The sequence below is a fragment of the Palaemon carinicauda genome, chromosome 3 (genome assembly GCF_036898095.1).
Source record: "Palaemon carinicauda isolate YSFRI2023 chromosome 3, ASM3689809v2, whole genome shotgun sequence".
Lineage (NCBI taxonomy): Eukaryota > Metazoa > Arthropoda > Malacostraca > Decapoda > Palaemonidae > Palaemon > Palaemon carinicauda.
In genome coordinates, this window is record NC_090727.1 from 152391568 (window position 1) to 152398284 (window position 6717).

A 6717-nucleotide genomic window follows, 5' to 3' on the forward strand; every position below is an offset into this window, starting at 1 on the left:
ATTTCAAAATATTTTAGTATAATTGTTTAATTAAACACACACATGTATATACCTAAGGTATGTATCGTATATCGTACCGGACCCAAAATAATCGTACATGTACGATAATTATCGTACGAATGGCAACCCTGGCTCTGGTACCTAATGGATGGATGGATGAAGGTCGGGATGCGCACGGACTTTCATATATATATATATATATATATATATATATATATATATATATATATATATATATATATATATATATATATATATATATATATATATACAGTATAACTACTTACTCTACGAGTAAACGTTTATATATACAGACCCTCTCTCTCTCTCTCTCTCTCTCTCTCTCTCTCTCTCTCTCTCTCTCTCTCTCTCTCTCTCTCTCTCTCTCTCTCTCTCTCTCTCTCTATATATATATATATATATATATATATATATATATATATATATATATATATATATATATATATATGGTTTAAGTTATTGAATAAAACAGTACAATGAAAAAAAAAATATTCAAAAAAATATACCACAGTTAGTTTTATTTTATCTAATATAACCTTCATTAATAAATAAATCATTATGACTCCCATCAAAATATTAAAGAACTCAGCTTGCAATTGTGCCATACACAAACATTTAATAACACTTCGCCTCTATAAAGGAGGTTTAGTTTGAAAAAATGTCCTCATTTAGGCCTATCCCTAATTTGGTTTCCGTATAACACATGTCTTTAACCAACCTTCTGCCTATACCCTTCTGCCTTTCTTGATTCTATTATGTAATTCAAGTTTCCTTCCAGTCATTCTATTTATTCTAAGATATAAAAATCAATAAATTTTGATTTCTAACTCTCTATACCGGTATCTATATTAAGATGTATAGGCTAGGCCTAGGTCTAAGTCTATAGATCTTGGAAGTAAAGTTAGCCTTTAAATACATGAACTTATATATTTTCAAGACAAAATGTTGCACTATTATTTAACTGAAGGTTTTTAAAATCGTCATAAACACAAAAGCTTCCTAAGAAATATTTCAAACTGGCTATGCATGCCATATCACATGCAGCCTTTTCCATATAGGCCTACTATCAGACATCCAATATAATTGTATCTCACATATATTCAACAAAAATTTGGTATAAACTTCCTCAACATCTCGTATTTTATTTAAAAATGTAAAATAGGCCTAAGGAAATATAAATCAAGGTAAAAGACAACATATTTAGCAAGACACACACACTATATATATATATATATATATATATATATATATATATATATATATATATATATATATATATATATATATATATATATATATAAATAAATTTTTGTCATTTGCATCTTCAAAGTAACATTTTATAAGGTTTTATGGTCCAAATTAATTCATCATCATCATGATCTTTTAATTCAATACTTCTCCATTCATCATTTACTTCGTGCTTCATAGTTCTCGGCCATGTAGGCCTGGGTCTTCCAATTCTTCTAGTCCCTTGTGGAGCCTAAGAAAATAGTCTAACAAAAATCTAAAATTTACATAATGTAATACATGCGTCTATCTCCTGAAACTATGAAAGGTAGTGATAGATTTTAAACTTTATCCTTATATATGATTATATGTTACATGTAACCCGCATGAGAGAGAGAGAGAGAGAGAGAGAGAGAGAGAGAGAGAGAGAGAGAGAGAGAGAGAGAGAGAGAGAGAGAGAGAGAGAGAGAGAGAGAGAGACCCCTTGACTTTAACTGAACAATGCAAAGTGACCCACATTGTGTCACTTTACCTTAGTAACTATGAATTTTAACTGCTTGTTTTACCTTTCTTGTTGTTTATCTATTTCTTAAATACGATATTATTGTTTTCCCTCTTTTATTGTTTATCTATTTCTTAAATACAATATTATTCATTCTTTATAAGGTAAAATACAAACTGTAGTAAATTTATCCTGTTGTATTTTTAGCAGACCAGCCCAAATGCTGTATTTATAGAACTATAGCCTTTCTAGGGGACCCGTTGAAAATATTCTTTGCAGGTATTATGGTTGTAAATGTTATTTTCATGTTTTTTAAATAGAAATTATTATTTTTTATATATAAATATACATTATTTAAATATTATTCATTTGCACTACAAAGAAACACGTGGTGACTTTTGAATGACAGTACAGTTTATTATCAACATTAATTTCTTCATCATTTTACTTACTTAATCCTTTAAATATCTATTTAAACAAAGGCGTGTATTATTTCAAAAATCTAATTTGTAATTTAAACACCTTTCAGACCTAATTCAGGTTCATTTAAATAATAATAATTGAAGACTTTTGAATGACATAAGCACAGTTTATTATCAACATTAATTTCTTCATCATTTTACTTACTTATTTCCTCAAATATCCATTTAAACAAAGATATAAATTAATTAAAAAATTTTAATTTGATATTTAAACACCTTTTAGACCTAATTAAGGTAAATTTAATTAATAATAATTGAAATACACCTGTGCATTGAAGAAGGCGTGAATGGCACACCAGTGCCATCTTGCGGCAGCGGGAAGAACTACAATTCAAAAACAAACCATGGCGCCTAGAAGGAAAAGTGGTACGGACAGTCCCAGGACTCCAAATAATTTTGAGTACCTCAAAAGCCTCGGGGAATTTAAGAAGACCATTCGGAGGAGAGATACGCTCAAGTCCTTGAAGAGTGGAAAGGTAAAATAGGGTTAATTGCTGTTAAATTGGGGAAAAGGAGGTGTGTTGGATTTTTGACATTTGGCCTCGTGTGTTGATGGGAGATATTTTTGTTTACGTGAAGTTGCTAACATCGATTTTAAGTTTTAGTTTTATATCTATAGGTGCATTGACTGCGATAGACATCAATTTCAACTTTAAATCGTCTTAAATTGACCCCATAAACGTCAAATTGGCCCTATGAGAGAGTTCAAAATCCAAGCCAAACAAACTAACGTAGTTACCTGGTTAATATTTACCCTTGCACCGTCTTGCTCTCATGAACCCTTCTAATGTTATCTAAGGGTGCATTGACTGCGATAGACATCAATTTCAACTTTAAATTGTCTTTAATTGACCCCATTAACGTCAAATTGGCCCTATGAGAGTTCAAGATCCAAACCAAACATAGTAACGTAGTTACCTGGTTAATATTTACCCTTGCACCGTTTTGCTCTCATAAACCCTTCTAATGTTATCCAAAGGTGTGTTAACTGCGATAGACATAAATTTCAACAGTAAATCGTCTGAAATTGACCCCATAAACGTCAGATAGGGCCTACCAGAGAATTAAAGATCCAAGCCAAATTACCAAACAAGGTAACGTAGTTACCTGGTTAATATATACCTTTACACCGTCTTGCTCTTACGAACCCTTCTAATGTTGTTGTGTTATTAGCTTTATGGTTTTGACTTCCCCCCTGTTGGCCATCACTAAAAAATAATGTATTCTACAAACCTACTTCTCAGACACAGCATTTGTTAATGTTATTGTTATTAGCACAGAGGCTCGCTGGAAAACTACTCCATAGGTTATCCGTGTGATTGTAACTTGGAAATGTACATGATTAAGTAACACTGGTGTAATAAGGATAAAGTTATAGTTACGGACAGAACATTTTGAACCAAAAAAGTAGTTTTTTTCTATAGTAAATTATGTACTTTCACTAAATTTGATTTTTATTTTGAAATGTTGTCCTGTCCGTAACTATAATTTTACTGCAGTTTCATACCTTAACCTTGAGCACATTGCACTGTAAGGGGTTAGTGCCGTAAGTGCACTGTCCATTATTTACCCTTCCACTATGCCTCCATTTTCACTTCCTTTCTTCCGTCTTGCTCTCCGTCTTTATTTTTGTATCATACTGTAAGTATGGGGTTTCCTAGGCACCAGCGCTGTTCTTGTGGGCCGAATCCATAAATCCACTCATAGCTAGAGATACTACCGCGAGAGAGTTGTGGAGTCCTTTGACTGGCCAGACAACACTACATTAGATCCTTCTCTTTGGTTATGGTTTATTTTCCCTTTGCCAACACGTACACCAAATAGTCTGGCCCATTCTTTACAGATTCTCCACTGTCCTCATACACCTGACATCACTGAGATTACCTTTTAATTCTTCTTCACTCAAGGGGTTAACTACTGCACCATAGTTGTTTAGTGGCTACTTTCCTCTTGGTAAGGGTATTATTATTATTATTATTATTATTATTACTTACTTACTAAGCTACAACCCTAGTTGGAAAAGCAGTATGCTATAAGCCCAGGGGCTCCAACAGGGAAAATAGCTCAGTGCGGAAAGGAAAAAAGGAAAATAAAATATTCTAAGAAGAGTAACAACAATAAATATCTCCTATATAAACTATAAAAACTTTAACAAAACAAGAGGAAGAGAAATAAGATAGGAGAGTGTGCTCGAGTGTACCCTCAAGCAAGAGAACTCTAACCCAAGACAGTGAAAGGCCATGGTACAGAGGCTATGGCACTACCTAAGACTAGAGAACAGTGGTTTGATTTTGGAGTGTCCTTCTCCTAGAAGAGCTGCTTACCATAGCTAAAGAGTCTCTTCTACCCTTACCAAGAGGAAAGTGGCACTGAACAATTACAGTGCAGTAACCCCTTGGGTGATGAAGAATTGTTTGGTAATCTGTGTTGTCAGGTGTATGAGGATAGAGGAGAATATGTAAAGAATATGCCAGACTATTCAGTGTGTATGTAGGCAAAGGGAAAATGAACCGTAACCAGAGAGGAGGATCCAATGTAGTACTGTCTGGCCCGTCAAAACACCCCATAACTCTCTAGCGGTAGTATCTCAACGGGTGGCTGGTGCCCTGGCCAACCTACTACCTTTAGCTATGGTAAGCTGCTCTTCTAGGAGGACACTCCAAAATCAAACCATTGTTCTTTAGTCTTGGATAGTGCCATAATCTCAGTACCATGGTCTTCCACTGTCTTGGGTTAGAGTTCTCTTGCTTGAGGGTACACTCAGGCACACTATTCTAATTTCTCTTGTTTTGTTAGAAGATTTTATATAGAAAATATTTATTTTAATATTGTTACTGTTTTTAAAATTTATTATTTTTCCTTGTTTCCTCTCCTCACTGGGTTATTTTCCATGTTGGAGCCCCTGAGCTTATAGCATCCTGCTTTTCCAATTAGGGTTGTAGCTTAGCAAGTAATAATAATAGTGATGATAAAGGTGTTGGCCATAGGGAGTACTATAGTTATTAATAAAAATATGAAGAGTACAGTAATACCTTAGACTACAAAGTTAATTGGTTCCAAGGAACCTGACGCTCGTCAATTTTTGACGCAGGTCGGATTTTTATATCATAAATTGACTTTTATGTACCCTATATTCAAACCTCATACATAAAAGTACCTGTACTCACAATCTTCTATCATTTTATCAAAAGCTTATACTTACATTGAGAAGCTAGCATGTGAAGTACAGTACAGTATTAAATTGTTATTCTATGATGTAGAGGTCAGCATTAGGTCGGGTAAAACCACATAACTTGGTTTATAATTTTGTATGTAATATTATTTATTACTAGTTAGGCTACAACCCTAGTTGGAAAAGCAGGATGCTTTAAGCCTAAGGGCTCCAATAGGGAAAGATAGCCCATTAAGGAAAAGGAAATAAGGAAACAGAATAGTATGTCTGATTGTACCATCAAGTGAGGGAACTCTATAACTCAAGACAGTGGAAGATCAGGGTACAGAGGTTGGCACTACCCAAGACTAGAGAACAATGTCCTCCTAGAAAATCTGCTTATCAGAGGTAAAGAGTGTCTTCTACCTTTATTAATGGAAACAGCCACAGAACAATGACAGAGCATTAGTTAACCCCTTGAGAGAAGAATAATTGTTTGGTAATCTCTTCGTTGTCAGGTGTGAGAGAAAAGATAATGTGTAAAGAATAGACCAGGCTATTTGGTGTATATGTAGGAAAAGGAAAATGAGTCGCAACTAGAGAAAGTGATCCAATGTAGTACTGTCTGGCCAGTCAAAGGACCCAATAACTTTACTGGTAGTACAGTATATCAAAAGTTGCTGGTGTTTGGCCAACCTACTACATACCTTGCTCAATTTGGACCTTTTTTACAACTATTTGCTCAAATATTGGTCTTCTCAGCTCTTAATTGGGCTTTACCTCATGCATTCTCTTCAGAAATTTGAAAATCTATACTGGCCATCTACTTTTAGTTCTACTGTATAAATTTTTTTAGCTGTATTTTGACAGACATAATATCCAGATGACGTGTCTCAACTCTTGCTGTGGGATCTGATAGACTCTCTAGAAGTCCAGCTGTCATGAAACCCATTGAGAGCGGTGTCATTATGTTTGGGATATCAGCAAATGATATAAGTTATTTCAGATGCAGATTGATCATTATTATGATTAACATTTTAAACGAGGTGTTCCAAAATATATTATTATGCCCTTCAAATTTTCGTCTGATTCAGACCTTCATTTGTGCCCTGTCATCATGGTTTCTTAAGCCTTCCAACTGGCTGTTAGCTAACTGCTGCCACTGTATATAAGTTTTTTTTCCATCACTTGTTACCTATTGGTATAGGAAACAGAGTTCCTCTACAGGAGTAGTACTGTCAGGGCATTTTATGTGGTACTGTACACTATTGTCATTACTTAAAGGTCTCCATAGCGTTCCCTAGGCCCCTTACTACACTTGCCTTATATCCTTC